Source organism: Lissotriton vulgaris, unplaced genomic scaffold (assembly GCF_964263255.1).
Source record: "Lissotriton vulgaris unplaced genomic scaffold, aLisVul1.2 SCAFFOLD_763, whole genome shotgun sequence".
In the NCBI taxonomy this organism is placed as follows: domain Eukaryota; kingdom Metazoa; phylum Chordata; class Amphibia; order Caudata; family Salamandridae; genus Lissotriton; species Lissotriton vulgaris.
The window spans coordinates 459808-479615 of NW_028254011.1; the positions used below are offsets into that span (position 1 = coordinate 459808).

The following is a 19808-nucleotide window of genomic DNA, read 5'->3' on the forward strand; positions in this document are numbered from 1 at the left end:
GCCCAAATCATCGCTGCTTTTATTATTTAGTTTTCTTTTGTGTCATGTTGCACAGCAGCATCTTGCCGATAATATACAACTTTGCCGAAAAGCATTGGCAAAGCCGTTAGTCAGCATTTTGCCTCTCTGCCAATGCTTGTTTTCTTACAGCAGCTGATGCAGCCTTATAGGCTGCAAGTTGAAAACACACTGGCTCGTTCACTGTCTCGGAAAGAAGATCAATGAGCCAGCCAGCATGCCTTGTTGATGGTGACATGTAAAAGTCCTCCTCTTGGGAGCCACCGAGCCTCACACAAACCTGCGCGAGGCTCCGAACGCTGCACCGTTCAGAATGAGAAGAGTGAAAGGAGCCGACGCCAAGGCTTGAGCTGCGAGACTCGAGTGTCACAGCCTTTATGTCACGTGACCGAAAACGAAATTTGCATACCCATAAGTCCGTGTCACTAGTGCGACCCGCTTTTGTTTCGATTATCTCGAGAAGTGTTTTGTCAATGTACCGGATTACAAGGTTTCGCACGAGTTGGTTATATTTTGAAGGATTATCAATGATAGACTTAGAAGAGTAAATCACCCTAACATTCTGTGGATAGCTGTTATTGGGGGGCATAGTGAGGCTGTGAAAGACGTATACTCTGGTATCTCTTCACACCGAATAAATCTTTCGCCTTTTACTAAAGATTTCCGTGGAGAGGAACATTTAAGAGTTTCACTCAATTTTAGAAAGCCCTGCTGCTGCAGGGTTACCCCATTAATGGTTAAAAAAGTTAAACTGTATCTTCATACAGTTACATTTGGTTTAAAGTATTTTATTAAGGCACAAAAACACGGGGAGGGGAGCAGGAGGTCAAGCAAACATACAATACAAGAAGCGGAACGTTGCAGCGAGTCAGAAGAAAAGCAGGGAGGCAGGAAGCCCCAGAGGGTAACAAGGCAAAGACATAAGGCAATAAGGCATTGTGAACGACCCCCCTGTAGACCCCCACTCCCTAGGCAAGGCCGAGCCCGAATAGCACCCCGCAACACAGTAAAGGAGAAGCATACCGTTCCACCAACCCCCCGACCCCAGAAAAGAAGAAGAAAGAAAAGCAAAGGAGGAAAAGAAAGAAAACAATACCCCAACATCCCCGTCCGAAAGTCAGCATTAGAAGCATATAACCCCTCTTCCCGCCCCCAACCCCCGGCCCCCGATCCGCACTTTCACTCCGCCGCAGCCGCCGGCGGCGTCAGCCTAAGGAGGCGCAAATACCGTGGACACGTGAGCTCGTGAAATTCCGTGGACAGCAGTGCCAAAAAGGGGTGCCAGAGCTCCTCAAACTGGTCAACATTCCCAGCCACCGTTAGCGACATCTTCTCCATGCCCAGTACCTGCCAGAGCCTATGCAGCCAACCAGTGATAGAGGGGGCAGTAGGGGTGCGCCAGAGTACAAGTATGTTCTGAACGGCGGAGCCTAGCGCAATCGCAATCTGCCTGCCCCTGCGGGATTTCAGCGGGTACATCAAGTCATTGGGGAGGCCTAGCAAGACATACGCGGGGAAGCGCGGAAGCTCGATCTCAAAATGCCTATCCACCTCATCTAAGACTTCCTTCCAATAGGCCGACAGCACCGGGCACTCCCAGAGAATGTGCGTGAGGGTGCCCTCCTGTCCGCAGCCGCGCCAGCAACCTTTATCGCCGATTTTGCGCATCTCATAGAGCCGCTCCGGGGTGTAGTACCAATAGGTGGACACTTTAGTGAAGGTTTCCGTCAGCCCAGTGTGGTACGCAGAGTGCCTCGCCCGATACGCAATCCTGTCCCACTCCTTGTGACTCAGGGTCCTGCCCAGTTCCCTGTGCCAGCGCTCCCTCCCTGGGTTATGGTAATGAAACGGCGGGGGTTGGAGAAACTTATACAAATCAGTGATGAGCTTGGCGTCCGAGGTCCGGGTTACCAACCATCGCTCGTAGGGCGTAATCGAACGGGCAGCGACGTCACGCACTGGGGGTTGAAGAGCCCAGTGGCGGACTTGCATGTAACGCAGTCTGTCCCCTTCCGTCAGGCCAAACTCCTGTCGGAGCTGCTGGAAGGGGAGCACGCCCTCCGGCCCGTAGATCTGGAAAAGCGCCCTGCAACCCGCGCTCACCCAGTGGGAAAAGGCTCCCGGCTCCAGACCCGGGGTAAAGTCCGGATTGCCAGCAATGGGAGTGAACGGCGATGGAAAAGTGGTGAGCTCACGCAGCTCACACACCGCGTCCCACACTCTTAGCGGGACCCGGGTGATAAAAGAGGCGTAGAGATTAGGCGGGCGGTGAGTGCGCCGCAGGAACGGGACCTCCTGGAGGGTACGGCCTGCAACTACCTGGTCTTGAAAGAGCCAGTGTTTGTCCGATTCCCACCGGCTCCACTCCACCAAATACCGGAGCTGCGCCGCCTGAAAGTACTTCCGGAGGTCCGGGACTCCGAGACCCCCCGCCTCCGGGGCAAGCATGGAGAGGACCCGCTTCATCCGAGGTTTACGGCCCTGCCACACAAAGCGGGAGATGTCGGCCTGCGTCTGCCGTATCCAACCCACGGGGGGCTGGAGAGGCAGAGCGCGGAAAAGATACAGGATCTGAGGCAGTATCGTCATCTTCACCGCCGCGATACGGCCCAACCACGAGAGTAGGCCCTTGTTCCATCGGCCGAGTTCCTCTTTGATCTTTTTGCCCAGAGAGGAATAGTTAGCTGCGACCATGGCAGGCAGGGAGGGAGCAAGCAAAATTCCCAGGTAAGGCACCGTGGAGGAGGACCCCTGCAGAGGAAAGAGACTCTGAAGGTCCCGCCTGGTGTCGGCAGAGAGCGACACATCCAGTGCAGCCGACTTAGTCATATTCATTTTAAAGCCCGCCACGCGGGCAAAAGCGTTCAGTTCCTGGACCCAGGCAGGGAGCGACCGCTTGGGGTCATCCAGGGTCAGCAAGACATCGTCCGCGTATAAGCTGACAGTGTGCGTGTATTGCCCCATCTTCACCCCAATAGCGTCCGGGTTATCGCGAATCCTCTGTGCAAACGGCTCCATATAAAGGGCAAAGAGGAGCGGCGAGAGGGGGCAACCCTGTCTCGTGCCGCGCTCAATGGCAAAGCTGTTGGAGCTGTGTCCATTGACACGCACTGACGCTGATGATCTCCTATAGCAGTTAAAGACCATAGTGCGGAACTTCTCGCCGATCCCCAGTTTCCCAAGGACCAGCTCGAGATATGGCCAATGAACCCTATCAAAGGCCTTCTCCGCGTCGACCGATAGCAGCATCCGCTCCCCCGGGACACGTGAGGCCTTTTCCAGCACGTGCGTCACCCTCTTTGTGTTGTCGACCGTCTGCCTACCGGGTACAAAACCGGCCTGGTCCGCCTCCACCAAACCTGGTAGGTGTAGACCCAGTCTGGCCGCCAAGATTCCGGTGTAAAGCTTGAGGTCCACATTTAGGAGCGAGATGGGCCGGTACGAGCCGCACAGGGTCCGGTCCTTCCCCGGCTTGGGGATAACCGACACAGTCGCTGAGAGAAGGTCCGGTGGGATGGCTCCCGGTTCGGAGAAGGAGTTGAACAAGCGAGCCAGTAGAGGCGCGACAGTGGGACAGAAGGTCTTGTAAAACAAGGCCGTATAGCCATCCGGGCCCGGGGCTTTACCATGCTTTAGCCGTGCAATCGCGGAGATGACCTCCTCCACGTGAATGTCCCTCTCTAGGTGGTCCGCCTGGGAGGGGTCCAGGGCCGGGAGGGTCACGGATTCCAAATAGGCCTCAGCCTCTCCCGGTGGGGAAGGCTCTGCAGCGTACAGCGCCTTGTAAAAGGAACGAAAGGAATCTGCCACCTCCGCGTCACCGGAAACCGGGATCCCATCCACTCCCACCAGCTCCTTCACCACATTGCGTTGCTGCGCAGCCCTGAGCCTATGGGCCAGGAGCTTACCGCACCTGTCTCCGCCGGTGTAAAAGGCATGCTTCAGGCGCAGCGCTGCATACTCCGCCCGATCTAGATCCAACGCAGAGAGGAGTTTCCGTGCCGCCTTCAGCTGCTTCCAGACACGAGGAGCCCCTGTTCGGCGGTGAACCTGCTCAAGCTCCCTAACCTGCGCCGTCAGTTCCTCCCTCTTGCGTTGGCGTTCCCTGTTTTCCGCCGAGGAAATGGAGATAAACTCCCCCCTGACGACCGCTTTCAAAGCCGCCCACTGCGTTGCCAGGGACGTGGCAGAGTTGTTATTGTGGGTCAGGTAGTCCTGGATGACCTCCTCCACTCGCTTCACAACCGATTTCTTATGGAGAAGCGTGTCCCGAAGCCGCCACATCCCCCTAGAGGGGGGGGCCGCCGGCCAAGCAAAGATTCCGGAAACCGGTGCGTGGTCGGACAGGGACAAGACCCCGATGTCTGCCGCTGTGGCGGCCGAACGAAGCGGTCCGCTCACCAAGAGGTAATCCAACCGTGAATACGTGCGGTGCGCGTGGGAGAAATAGGAGTAGTCCCTATCGGTGGGGTGCATGGCGCGCCAGAGGTCATGCAGGTCCATTTCCGCAATCTGGTCCTGTACCGCCCTAGAAAGCTCCCCTGTCTGCGGAAAGCGCTGGGCAGACCTATCCAGGGTGGAGTCGAAGACCATATTCAGGTCTCCCCCCAAGATGATATGGCGATCGGGCGAGGCAGTAACGTCCACCAACACTGATTCCAGGAAGCGATCCTGGTGGTCATTTGGGCTGTATACCGAACCAACCGTAAAGGTAACACCTCCCAAACGCATGCGATACACTAGAAGCCTCCCCTTCTGCTCAGCATGTTTATGCAACACCTCCCCCCTGAAGGAGCTGGCTAGAAGAATGGCCACCCCAGCAGTCTTAGTCGCAGCAGAGGAAAAGAGTTGCGTGGGGAACTTGGCAGAGCGCAACCTATGGCAATCTTTGGAAAGTAAATGGGTTTCCTGCAGGAGGCAGATATCCGCCTGCGACCCCTCCAACAGGGAAAGGATCGCCCTACGCTTCACGGGGTTATTCAGACCCTTAACATTAAGGGTCACTACTTTCAGGGGCGGCATCGCCTCCAGGGAAACAACGCGCTATGCAGCGAGCGAGGGATCAGCGGAGGGGGCGCGCGGGGCAGGGGCGCAGGGAAGGCCAGAGGCAGCATCGCACATGGTCGGACAGCTTCGGACGGGACCCCCCCCACACCAAACCAACAGTTAAACCCCCCCAGAACCAACCCATAGCAACCAACCAAAACAAAAAACAGGAAACAACACCCCATAGTCTCAGTCTAGCCCAGGTGGGCGAGTCTGCAGAAAACAGTCAAGTGGACGTCCAGCCACACGCCTCCCCCCTCGCCGTTCCCGACCGCCAGCCCCAGCCCAGCATCGTTAAAGCTAAGAGTCTCTCCCCCCGGAGAAAAGTTAGGCCGTTAGGGCCACACCAGTAGATTCAGGCAAGTTCCTGGCCGCAGTCCTCAGGGCCTCCTCCATGTCTGCTCTGATGGTGGGCGAGTCTGGACGACTCGCCGTCGCTGACGATTGGCGCCTCCTCGATCTCCGTCGGCCCCGCCGTTCGGGGCGCCGCCATGCGGGTGTAGCCCCTTCCTCCTCCGTAGCAGTAAGGCCCAGTACTCCACAGACATCTTGTAAAGAGCGCAGCTGATGCAGCACCCCATTCCATCGAAAGATAAGACGGAAGGGGTGACCCCAGGAATAGGCTGTCTCATGCTCTCGCAGAAAGTCCGTAGCGATGCGGAAAGACCTGCGCTTCTGCAGTGTGATGGCGGACAGGTCCTGATAGAGCGTCACAGGTCTTTCTCGGAAGGTCAGCGGTTGCTTCCTGCGGGCCTCCGTCATGATGCACTCTTTTAGGGGGAAATCCGGCAGGAATGCCAGGATATCAGGCGGGGTTGCCGATGACTGGCGCTGGCGGCCCACCCTGTGTGCTCTGTCAATGCGGATCGGGAAATCCGCTCCTTCCTCCAAGATGTCGCGGAACAGGTCCTGCAGATAGGCCACTAGGTCCGCACCTTCATCCGCGGATGGAACCCCTCGCACCCGGATGTTATTCCGCCTGGACCTGTTCTCGAGGTCCTCCGAGTGGGCCTGGAGCTCGACACATTGCTCCCGAAGGCGGAGGACGTCCTGCTGGAGATGAGTTATCTCTTCATCGCGACGTTGGGCCGCCGTCTCCACAGTATTGACCCGCTCACCTAGGCCTTCGACTTCCCTGCGCACCTCCCGGACCTCTCCAGCCACTTCGGTCTTAAGAGTTTGAAATTCCTCCTTGAGGGAGCTGAATAAGTCCTCCATGAAGGACCTCGTGACTGGTGGCTCGCCCACGGTTGCGTCTGTTGATGCCCGGGAGGCCCCCGGGGACGGCTGCGCCCTGTCGCGTAGTTGCTGGGACCTGCCGAGCATTTCCGGCAAAGTGCGATCTCCTCGTGCCGCGCCACGTCTCCCAGTCATCTTGGCCCACCGGTGAAGCCTAGGGTCAGTTGCTGTAGGCGAGCGCCACCGCTCGCGGGCACCAGATGTGAGGCCCTCGTCGGGGACAAGGGTAGTGCATCACAGGCGACAAAATGGCGGCCCGGGCCTGGGCAAGACGACCCCCGGGCCAGCAGGGCAGGCAGCAACGTCCAAAGTGTAGGCCTCCAGCCTCGTACTCCCAGGGGGGGCAGCAGATGAGTCGGTACCAGGACGAGCCGAGGCTCCCGTGTGAGAAGGGCGCGGGCAAGGGCCACTGGGCTCAGCTACACAAAGACAAGATGGCGGGAGGGTGGAACCCAAGAAGGCAGCCCGGGCCAGCAAGTCCGTGGGCAACCCTCAAACAGCAACGGGTCCGGAAAGTGCGAAACCGATGTCTCCCTTCACCACCAGTTGATTTGCCCGGCTCGGGCACTGCTCGAACTCCGCCATCCAGTGCCTCCAGGCGCGGAGTTCGCAAGTCAGCACTCCTCGAAACCCAGAGTAGGGGGAAGATCGCCGGCGCAGGGCTGGGGTTCGTCGCCCAGCAATGGTGCTTGCCACCAGGGCACCGGCCAGGAAGCCTCCACACTCCGCGGAGTCCGTCTAGTCCGCTCCCCCGGGATCTCCGGCTTTCAGCTTTTCAGCACTCGGCCCAGCCGAGGCGCGCGGACAGCGCCGCAATACGCTCCGCCTCCCGGCTCTTCACCTCGGGGCGACCCGGGCTCCACTCCTCGGAGCGGTCTCCGAATAAACTTTTCGGGGACTTCCCCCGGGGCCACAGAAGTCAAAGTGGTCTCAAAATGTGCCCCACGAACTCCGGCACAGTTCTCTCACCCGCAGTGCAGCCGCGGGGGGAGAGAAGCGCAGGAATCGGGGCTCGGGCTGAGCTGGGCCGGAGGAGCTACGGGAGGAAGCGTCCGCTCACCCCGCCATCTTGGCCACGCCCCCATACAGTTACATTTGATTCAATCTCGAAGCAGATCGGGAAACGACTTTTACTGACGCGCTGAACTTACAGTATACTCATGTAACAAGAACGCAAACATCGCTCTATGAAAGGCTTCACTGCTGTATACGAGCAGCGCTATAGAACAAAAGATAAAGAAGGATCAATTGGTAAATAAAACCCATAACTTTTCAATCTGGGGTTTATTTCAAGATCAGTCTCATGATTATTGAGATTTGATTGAAATCGCCTCTGTGATTCAAATTCTAAAGGGGCATTAAAATATATATGTGTATGTGTGTATATATATATATATATATGTGTATGTGTGTATATATATATATATATATATATATATATATATATATTGATGTGACCAAGAGCCTGTGTGCTCGAAACGCGTCTTTTTGCCCGCAAAATAAATAATCTTTGACGTACCTGGTTGGTGTGGCTCGATCGACTTCTTTGAAGCAAGGAGATTCCTGTGGATATATATATATATTTATATAGTATATTTAAATCATGCCAAGGCCTAGCTTCCTACTTTAAAATGGGCAAATCAAGTTTGAGTCCTGCAGACTTAACCCTGCGATGATCCTCGAAAAGTGGCTCAACAAGTGCCCTAAAAAACAAGCATTAGCAAAGGCAATAAGTCGTACCCATGCAAGATCGAATGTCTTTGTCCAGGCTTTTTCGTAGCCAGGTACAGCTGTGCAGCATGGATGAATGTAAAACATAAAAGTCCGATGACGCGTTCAATGCTTGCTGCTTTACAGTGCTTTTTTATTTGATTTTAAACCATGCTGCACAGCAGCCCGCATCTGTACAACATGGCAAAAAACATTGACTAAGCCAATAGATCTCGCATAGGTGAGGCATATTGTCTTTATCAATAACGATGTGGAAACAATGTGGGATGGGGTATTGGAACCAGGCACGCAACAACAGTACAGAGTAAGTAGGGTAAGCAACAATGCACATGGGAGACAGGGTAAGCAAGCACAAGAGGTCAACAACACGGGAGGGAGACAGGCAAGCAACAATGTCGAACGGGATTGGGGAGGAGGGAGACAGCCTGCAAACAAATGTACTCCTATCAAGTGCTACATTTTAAACTAGCATTTACAATGCAATGGTCTCAGCATTATTAAAGGTAGAGCTATTGGCATTGCTCATGACATATTTTTTTGTATTTTTTTTTTTACATCATAAATAAATGGCATTGTCATTTACATTGCCAATAGCTTAATCGTTAAATAAATGGCATTGTCATTTACAATGCCAATAGCTTAATCACTCGCATATGCATGACCTATTGCATTTACACCCACACAGAGCCACACACTCAAAGCCACCCACACACACATACAGAGTCACCCACACAGTGACACCCACACAGAGTCATTCACATAGAGCCACCTACACAGAGCCACCCTCACACAGACAGAGCCACCCACACATAGAGCCACCTACAAAAAAAGCTATCCACACAGAGCCACACACAGAGCCACACACACACACACAGCCACACACACACACACAGCCACACACACACAGAGCCACACACATACACACAGAGCCACACACACACAGAGCCACGCACACACACAGACAGACAGAGCCACACACACACACACACATAGACAGAGACACACACACACACACACAGAGCTACACACACACACACACACACAAACAAACAGAGCAACTCTAAGAACTGGACATCAGTTAAAAATAAAAGTCAAAGCTCTTTGGGATTATAAAGTGTCTGTGGAATTGTATTTTCGAGACTAAAACCAAAAATAAACATTGAATTGAAATTCAAATAAAGGAAACGGTAACACGCCTTTTAAAATGTGCACATAATAAAAACACTTGTGCGCTTTCAACAAAGTTTGCCTGGGCTGGCCCTTTAAAATGAAAAATGGGTAACCAGGCAGGAGAACGCGGCCTGCAACGTATGCTTGCATTCTTCCCGCCATGTATACATTCCGTGGGCAAGGCAAGTTTCTCCCCCCCCCCCCCCCCCCGACCCCGATTCACACATATATTTGGGAAGGAAGTAGAATAATGTGCCAACAGTAGAACACGGCAAAGTGTGCAACTGAAGCTAAAAAAAAACACAAATAACTCTAAAGTGGGACTGACTCTTAATGTTTCTGTCCAGTCAAATGTGATATACCTAGTGGAGAAAGACAGATGCATCCCTGATGTAGTTAGTAAACGGTGCAAAGACTGAAAACAAACGTACACGTTTAAAAAATGCGTTTTGTACCGATGACCAAAAGCGCTACACAGCGGAGATTTATCGCTTATAGGCATAATTAAAACAGCAGTACTACCAAAGGCTCCGAGCACAGTCCAACAAGCAAGACAATGTTTCTATACTATTTTGCAATGGTCTTAAGACCAGTACACCTGAGCTATTGAAGAACAGCTCAATGTATTCACAAGCTGGAGACACATTCCTACTTGTAGCCAAACCCTACTTACCCGTAACGCACTCCCACCATTACTAGGCATTCATACTATGCACTTGTTTTTTTGGCAATGGTTGTCGGTTGGGCAAGTTAGATTTACCATCCAGAAACGCCGGCAGTGGCTGCCGAAGCAACTATCCAGAAAACGTTACTAGGTATGAATGAACAATGGAAAGGTAGGTTACCAGTAGATTTTCGTACTGCAACATATAAGATTCGGCATACGGGCATCCAGTACTAGTTCAAAGGCCACCATGCCTGGTTGGGCTGGTGGTAGGGATAAAGGAACCCAAGGTGAGCAGAACTGGGCCAGGGCAATCGTGTCATCCGGTATAGAAACATCGAGTTAGTCACTCGTGTCTATGACACCGTCGCTTTAGTTGAAGACTGCACCGCCATTCGCGTCTGAGTGCTTAGTGTAAACAAGGCACACAGAAATTATGCGGGCATATCTTTATTCAGCAGACGAGCGAGTGTATGTGAGAAAGCTCTATATTATAAAAGCAGTGGGTACATCAATACCCCATGCCTACTGCAGGTATAGTTTCAAGGGGAGACTTGCACCAGAGACACAGATGGGTACTGGGGAAGTACCCAGCGTCCGTAATGAAGCCACATAGATAAGAAGGATGGGATAAGTTTGGGAGTAAAAGACAATTACAAGCGGTGGGGAAGAGGGGGATGAACTCCTGGTTCCCAGAAAGCACCGTAATATTGACAGGTTCAATACTATGTGCAAAAGAGGAAACGCACAAGTGAATCAGCGTCTACATACCACAAAGTGGTATTACCGAGTGTGCCTCGCACTTCTGCCATTAGAGCGGCACAAAGGCCGCCGGCCGCCATTACAAGCCTGACCCTGCACCGGTCACGGTGCACGATCGCTTAAAATGTGACCAGCGCGGTACCAGCTGGATAAGTAGCACAGAAAAGCGCACACAAAATATAAGCCAGCAAAATAAAGTGCGTACTTAGGCTGTCAACGTTCTTTAACTCCCGTACGATTCTGAAAAGGTGCCAGCGGCTGGAGTCAAAACACGTGTTTTATGACACCCACCCGATACCATTTTAGTACCATGTTTAGCCCTTTTGTCGAATCGCTTACTCTCGTCGTTTCTCGAAGGTTTCCCTGCAGCTTGTCGGTTGCGACACACGCTGGAGCCGGCAGTTGAGCAGACTGAACCGTTGACAATAGAAAGATGTAGAAACATCCCACCTGGAAAAAGACCCAAAATATTTTCGTTTGCTTACCAGTCAGACCCTCCAGCTTATCGCGATTTCGCGATTTGCAAAAAAATCGCGAAATCGGCAGATCCCTGCAAATGCCGCGATATTTACATAAACGGCCGCGAAATCCGCCGTTTCCCGCTTCTTAAATGCCCAATCACAACCAGCAGGTCAGCGGAGAGCAGGAAGGAGAGCAGGCACGACGACTCTTCTCCAGCCCAGGAACACACACGGAAGCGGGAGCGGCAATACCTTTGCTTCGGGTATGTTGGTATTGTGAAAATTAGCATTGGGCAAAATTCTAAATAAATCAACACGAAGGCACTGCCAGGGATAAGGGTCACAGGAAAGTAAACGAAATAAGGCATCACATCAGAGCCGACTCTGATTTCGCCATTGTGTGAAAGTTTCAGCCCGGACACATATTTGTTTGAAGGAAGGAAGATTGCCTCGGCAGAGTCGCGCTGCAGGGGCTCCTAGAAGGGGCGAAGCCACAACAAAGCACAGGCAGAGTGGCGCTGCAGGGGCCATAATATGAATAATGGTCTTTGAATGACCTGTGAACCGCTTGGGTGCGGCTGTGTGTGTGCCCCCGGAAAACGTGCCACAATTCAATTAGGCAGAGATAAACAGGGCATACTACGTGCAGTACTAACTACGCCAGATGTTTTTTTAATTAAGTAGCCCATGTGTAGATTCTATCCTGGAACTGTTCAGAGCAAAATTCTTTACAGCTATTCGATATTGCTTCTTTTCATACGGCTCTAAATTGTAACTATACTTGTGAATACTTCCCTCTTAAACTGTGTCTCCTCTTATTAGGGCTCAGAATTAGTTTATTAAAGCCCTGTTTCTTAAAATTGTGGATACACACTATTAATGAGGCGACTGCATTGTGTGTGCTGGGTCAAGATGTACAGCAATTCTGCAGATGGGTGAAATATTGTGACCTTGCTATCAGAAAACTTGAAAGGTAAAGAATAGAACCCATGCTGAATTGTAAATAAACAGAATGTACATAGCTCCATGTTGGCAAATAACTCAAACAGTAAGATATCTGTGTTTGTTGGCGAAAAAAACCCCAAATAAAATGCCGCTAAATGCCGCTAAATTTTCATTTTTGTGCCGCTAAATTTTCATTTTTGTGCCGCTAAATTTGCCAATTCATGCCGCTATATCCTGGGGGGTCTGACCAGTGTTTGGATAGTGAAGGACCGCCGCCGAAAGTACATATATACTGGGCTTGTTCCTGCTAGGAATAGGAGGGGTCTATTCGCGGGTCAAGCGCACAACCACTTTTCTCCGAGGCGAGGCAGAAATGCCTCGGAGAAAGCACGATCATTTTCCGATTCGGGGGCCTGGTTTTCGTTCTCTCCTCTTCCCATTGGCTGGAAGTTAAAATTCCAGCCAATGGGAAGAGGAGAGAAAGAAAACAAGAAAGAAGCTTAAAAAAACGCCCCCGAATCCAAAAAAGACGGGGCTTGGACCGAGTGACGCCCCTCTCCTCCAATGGCTGGCCAGCATTTACTAGGCCAGCCAATGGAGAAGAGGGTCGGGTTCCAAGCCCCCTCTAAGAAACAATAAATCTTCGGGCTCCGCCCACACTGCTTACAGCAGTGCGACGGAGTCCTCGACCTTATAAAAAAGTACCTTTGGAAGCATGCGACCAGTGGATGGACACTGACTACCGAACGTAAGAAGCACTTGGCCCATGCTCCATTGAAGGGACAAACATGAAGAGAAATGAAACTAGCATTTGCTGACCAATGAAAAGCCTGGAAAAGAGAGTGATTACGAAACAAACAAATGGTAACATATGGGCAGGCTCTAAGCCTCTTGAATTTAAACAAAATGTCCCGCAAGCAAAAGTGCATGCATTGTCACGGAGAGCGACCTAAAAATGAATCTGATCTGCTGTGATATATTTTAGTGTTCACATAATGAACTCCAATGCCCTTGGGTTAAGCTAACGCTATATAAATTGAAAAAAAGTGCCCATTGTAAACTCTCCTTCCGCATTACATCCTGGTTTCTGTAATTTAATCTCGACTTCATTTCCCACAAAGAATACCGTTCTAAGTAAATACTCCTCCTATTTGGTGCACTCCAGCTGCGATCAAAATGTACCCTGGAAACTAACCCTGGCTATTCAGAACTAGAATCAGGGTGAACTTAAGTTATTGGCTTTCCACTCTGTAATCCCAAAAGGCGCTACAATTCATCAGCACGTTTATCCGTACCACAAGTGTATATCTCTCGACATGTTTGCTCCATCTTTCACCTTTATTACAGATCAGCTCTGTAATAAGTAAGCAACAAGAAGCACACCTGCCTCTTGTGTATTTGTACTTGTGGATACTGCCTCAGTGAATCATAGTGTATCTGCTACGTGATTTTGCTGCCCCATGAACCGTTCATAAGCTCTGCCAAGAAGTGCCGTTATTCCCATCCACACGTATATCAGCGCATCACATCTGAGTATTTTTGAAGCTGGACAACAGTTGGCCCTATGATACAGAACACCCTTCTGTCCTACAGGTTCATATTTCGACACAGTCTAGACTGTGCCAAAAACACTTCAAGAAATGCAGTCTGCCCTCTGCCTTTAGGTACTATTTCTCTACATATGAAAATGTGTTACATGCAAAATATCTGCTAAATGGGTGCAGTGCACACTGACCCATCTGCACACATGCTGTACAGCCAGCGAGAACAACAGTTGCATTTAAGAGTGCATGACCATGCACTGCATAATTGGACTTGCACTTGAAATATATATTGCACGGTATGTTGCACTGATTGCAGTGCAGGGTCTCTCCGTGCAGACCTACCATAGTGATTTATGGAGTAGGTGGGGCAAGCAGTTACCTTCCCAGGACAAGTAGATTTATGTAACATTTTGTCCCCTGGCCAAGTAGATTTTTGAAATATTTCCACACCCCTGTTAGATTAGATAGGCTGTCTTAAGAACTTTGTGCATAGGATCAAGCTAAAAGAGAACGCTAAACCAGTAACAGCCAAGGTCAGAAACCTGCTGATTTCCATACAAGAACCTGTGAAAGAAGAATTGGAGAAACTGTGTTGTTTGGGAGTAATTGAGCCTGTGGAGGCCACGGAGTGGCAAGCACTCATTTTAGCAGCAAGGAAAGGGGATGGGGCTGTACGTCTTTGCATAGACCTAAGGGCTCTAAACAAGGTAGTTATAGTGGACATGTTTCCCCTCCCCAACATATCCCAAATGATGAGCAGACTTGCTGGTGCAAAGGTCTTTTCCACCCTGGACCTCACGTCAGCTTATTATCAGGTCAGGATGCACACAGAGCCACAAGATCTCACGGCCTTTTTTATACTCATGGGGCCTACAGCTTTAAGCAAATGCCTTTTGGACTTGTCTCGGCTGCAGCTGTTTTCTCAAAGGATCATGACCAATCTCCTTAAAGGAATTCCTGGAATTTTATGCTACCAGGATGATGTTCTGATCTTTGGAGAAAACAACACCTAACATGAACCCAGGCTAAGGCAAGTTCTAGAGAGATTCTTAGAGCTAGGTCTAACGGTGAAGAAGGAAAAATTTAGGATTGGGTGCTCAGAGATAGAGTTTTGGGGGCATAAGGTAACTGGAGAAGGTATACTTCCTAAAACAGAGTTGCAGAACACCATCCTCAACCTAACCCCTCCCAGTAGCAAATCAAATCATTTATGGGTATGATTGAGTTTTATAGCAAGTTTGTGCAGAACTTTGCTAGGCGTACCTACCAGATTCGCAATCTCCTAAGAAAGGGAGTACCATTTGACTGGAGTGAGGCATGCCAAAACGAATTTGACGCCACCAAGAAAGCATTGGCAGAGGCACCGAATCTTAAAGCTTTTGTTCCTGGTAGGAGGACCTTACTGACGTAGGACACCAGTACTAAAGGTTTGGGTGCGGGCCTGACTCAGGAAGGTGAAAAGGGGAAAGAGAGTATAGCGTTTGCATCCAGATCCCTACGTCGGGCAGAGTACAACTACTCGATTATCGAGAAAGAGGCACTTGCGGTGCATTGGCCCACTAACAAATTTTAAGATTTTGTATGGGGAACAAAGTTTGACATAAGGAGTGACCAAAAACCCCTTGTAGAAGTCTTTACTAAGAAAGGTTTAGATGTCACCTCGAGCAGGATAAGAAGGTGGGTAGTGAGCTTACAAGAATACACCTTTGGGGTAGAGTACATACCAGGGGTGAGGAATTTAACCGCCAACTGTCTCACGCGGTTGGTAAGGGAAACCCCTGAAGAAATTGAGGAAGAGAACAGGCCAGGTGAAGAGGACAATGTGATGGAGAATGAGAACATGTGTGCTATTACTCAAGGGGTGGTGGATGAAGAACTCTGGAAAGTGGAGTTAAAAAGTGATGTGCTTCTTCAAGAAGTATGTGCCAAGACCAAGGGGGGTTGGTCTGACTGCGACAAGAAGGAAGAGTCTCTCCGACTGTTCTGGATGGTCAGAGAGGAGTTGTCTATTGCGGACAATTGTCTTTTTCGTGGTACCAAATTAGTTCCGCCAGGGATTTTGAGAGAAGTATTGGTTAATTTGGCCCATGAGGGTCACCTGGGCATCACTAAAACTAAGCAGAGGTTACCCCTAGACTATTGGTGACCAAATATGGACATGGAGATAGAGAGGAGAATAAGGGAGTGTGTACCTTGCTCGACCAGCGACAAGGTGCTCAAACAACACACACCTCCCATGCACTGCAGGCCTCTGGCAGAAGGCCCATGGGCAGATGTAGCCTTAGACATTGTGGGGCCAATATCAGGAGAGAACCGTACCCCGTACATCCTGGTACTTATGAACTCATACTCTAAGTGGCCTAAGCTGCAGTTTGTGTCTGAAATAACTACCAAGTCGGTCATTGAGTTTCTCCTGGAGGTATTCCTCCGTGAAGGGTTGCCTAGCATTATCCTGATAGATAATGGAGTGCAACTCTGCTCTAGAGAAATAAAGGAATTCCTAGAGTGCAATGGGATCAAGCACAGGTTCGGTGCTCTCTACCACCCAGAGAACAACGGGACGGTTGAGAGATTCAACAAGACAATCAAAGAGTGCATTCAGCTAGCTAAAGCTAGTGAGTTGTGTTAGAGGGAGGAGATGACCAATTGCCTAGAAGCTTACGGATTAACTCCATCAAACCATGGGCCGTTTTCGTCCGCTAAAAGGCGATAATTCTATTGCCCTATTAGCAAGCTGTCGCTAACAGCAGTTAGCGACAGCTTGTAGGCGATAGCGAGAAGTTTGGGGCCTGCTTTGCATGTGAGCGATATTTATCGCTAATGACATGCAAAGTGGGCGTTCCCAACCTGTTAGCGACTGACAGCATTCGCTAACATCGCTATCGCCTATTATCAACACAGGCGTAGTGTTGGAAATATTCGCGCTAAGCGCGAATATCTCCAAAAACTAACGCCTGCTCAGACCAGTTCTTAGCCATGTTATCCAATGGGAGGTGGATAACATGGCTAAGAGCATTTTGTCGCTAAGGCGTGAATATCGCTGTATTCTCAGCGATATTTACGTATTTCGCCGCTGTCACCGGAAAATGTACCGCTTTGGAGATAAACGTTGCTAATAGCATGCTATCTCAGAGATAAATTCTATCGATGCTCAGCGATAAATAAATATCGCTACTTGTTGGTAATATGTCCCAATGGTCCCTTGGGACTCTTTCAGTAAAGTCACTGTGAGCAGTCAACGAGCTAACTAAATCAAATTCAAACAATCATAAATCAACCAATGGTAGTCCCACAGCAGTCCATTTCTCTGGGTAGCACCGATCTCTGCGGACTCTTGGCTGGGCTAAGCTTCCCTGGGTACACAGCTCCTGTGGGTGAAGTTGTTCCTTTTCCCATCTCAGCAGGCAGGCTCCCTGGTGTCAGGCAGACCACAGCTCTCCAGTAGACTTGAGGTGATGTTTCCTTGCCTCCAGGAGCATGGCTAGAAGCAAACCTAGCACTAGATCACAAAAGCTCTTCGAGTACTCTATAAACTACCCAGGTTCTTGTTCAGTGAAGAACCTTGCAAAAGGAATGAAGTGGAAATGTTTGGGTTTCTTTTTAATACGTGATTTTGCACATAAGATATATGATTCCCCTGTAAGTTCTTTTCGCATTTCATTATCTGGTAGCAGCTCTAACACTGTCCTTGGGTAAAACGATTAATCCGTTAATCCGTCCCTTTTGGTTCAGTGAATTAAAAAAATATGGGGGCATATTATCAAGGAACAGCCTTACAATTATTGGCGCTTTAGCGGCAGGAAACTGCCGCTAAAGACAACGATTATGGGCTTGATAATATGCCGTTGAGAATTCCAATAGAAGCCCATGTTAACATCAGAACATGGGCTTCTATTGGAATTCTCAAGGGTATATTATCAAGCCCATTATCGCCGCTTTAGCGGCAGTTTCCTGCCGCTAAAGCAGCGATAATTTTAACGCGGTTCCTTGATAATATGCCCCATGGGGCCTGCCTCACTTTGCAATTGCGCATGCGCAATGATGCACGCGCGCACTTACACTATGCCCAAATCATCGCTGCTTTTATTGTTTTGTTTTCTTTTGGTCATGTTGCACAGCAGCATCTTGCCGATAATATACAACTTTGCCGAAAAGCATTGGCAAAGCCGTTAGTCAGCATTTTGCCTCTCTGCCAATGCTTGTTTTCTTACAGCAGCTGATGCAGCCTTATAGGCTGCAAGTTGAAAACACACTGGCTCGTTCACTGTCTCGGAAAGAAGATCAATGAGCCAGCCAGCATGCCTTGTTGATGGTGACATGTAAAAGTCCTCCTCTTGGGAGCCACCGAGCCTCACACAAACCTGCGCGAGGCTCCGAACGCTGCACCATTCAGAATGAGAAGAGTGAAAGGAGCCGACGCCAAGGCTTGAGCTGCGAGACTCGAGTGTCACAGCCTTTATGTCACGTGACCGAAAACGAAATTTGCATACCCATAAATCCGTGTCACTAGTGCGACCCGCTTTTGTTTCGATTATCTCGAGAAGTGTTTTGTCAATGTACCGGATTACAAGGTTTCTCACGAGTTGGTTATATTTTGAAGGATTATCAATGATAGACTTAGAAGAGTAAATCACCCTAATATTCTGTGGATAGCTGTTATTGGGGGGCATAGTGAGTCTGCGAAAGACGTATACTCTGGTTTCTCTTCAAACCGAATAAATCTTTCGCCTTTTACTAAAAATTTCCGTGGAGAGGAACATTTAAGAGTTTCACTCAATTTTTGAAAGCCCTGCTGCTGCAGGGTTACCCCATTAATGGTTAAAAAAGTAAAACTGTATCTTCATACAGTTACAATTGATTCAATCTCGAAGCAGATCGGGAAACGACTTTTACTGACGCGCTGAATTTACAGTATTCTCATGTAACAAGAACGCCAACATCGCTCTATGAAAGGCTTCACTGCTGTATACAAGCAGCGCTATAGAACAAAAGATAAAGAAGGATCAATTGGTAAATAAAACCCATAACTTTTCAATCTGGGGTTTATTTCAAGATCAGTCTCATGATTATTGAGATTTGATTAAAATCGCCTCTGTGATTCAAATTCTAAAGGGGCATTAAAATATATATGTGTATGTGTGTGTGTGTGTGTGTATATATATATAGATATATATATATATATATATATATATATATATATAGATATATATATATATATATATATATATATATATATATATATATATATATATATATATTGATGTGACCAAGAGCCTGTGTGCTCGAAACGCGTCTTTTTGCCCGCAAAATAAATAATCTTTGACGTACCTGGTTGGTGTGGCTCGATCGTCTTCTTTGAAGCAAGGAGATTCCTGTGGATATATATATATATATATTTATATAGTATATTTAAATCATGCCAAGGCCTAGCTTCCTACTTTAAAATGGGCAAATCAAGTTTGAGTCCTGCAGACTTAACCCTGCGATGATCCTCGAAAAGTGGCTCAACAAGTGCCCTAAAGAACAAGCATTAGCAAAGGCAATAAGTCGTACCCATGCAAGATCGAATGTCTTTGTCCAGGCTTTTTCGTAGCCAGGTACAGCTGTGCAGCATGGATGAATGTAAAACATAAAAGTCCGATGACGCGTTCAATGCTTGCTGCTTTACAGTGCTTTTTTATTTGATTTTAAACCATGCTGCACAGCAGCCCGCATCTGTACAACATGGCAAAAAACATTGACTAAGCCAATAGATCTCGCGTAGGTGAGGCATATTGTCTTTATCAATGTTTAGGGAAAATAGCACTATGATATGGCTAGTGCTGGCTGTGTCTGATTGATTTTTGTTTTCTGGCAGGAGGAGGTGTGGAAAAGGGCAAGCAACAATGCGGTGAGGGTCAAAAAGACTGGGCAAGCAACAAAGAATGGGAAGGGTGGGGTACGGGACAAGCAACAATGGGCTAAGGATGTAGGGGTACGGGACAAGCAACGATGGAGGAAGGTGGCAGGGGGACAAAGCAAGCAACAATGGGGGAGGGGCCGAGGGAATGGATCATGTAAACTCAGTGAGAGATGGAATAGGGGTAAGCAATAACGATGTGGAAACAATGTGGGATGGGGTACGGGAACCAGGCACGCAACAACAGTACAGAGTAAGTAGGGTAAGCAACAACGCACATGGGAGACAGGGCAAGCAAGCACAAGAGGTCAACAATGCGGGAGGGAGAC

At 49.3% G+C, this 19808-nt stretch overlaps 2 non-coding genes across 2 annotated transcripts; both read left to right on the forward strand.

The window, feature by feature from the left end:
* Positions 1–627: 627 nt before the first annotated feature.
* Positions 628–742, forward strand: LOC147660687 (U5 spliceosomal RNA). Its single transcript, XR_015306206.1, has one exon. It is a non-coding gene; the product is annotated as a U5 spliceosomal RNA (small nuclear RNA).
* A 17528-nt stretch (positions 743–18270) lies between these two features.
* LOC147660688 (U5 spliceosomal RNA) lies at positions 18271–18385 on the forward strand. The gene has a single exon (XR_015306205.1). It is a non-coding gene; the product is annotated as a U5 spliceosomal RNA (small nuclear RNA).
* The last annotated feature ends 1423 nt before the right edge of the window (positions 18386–19808 follow it).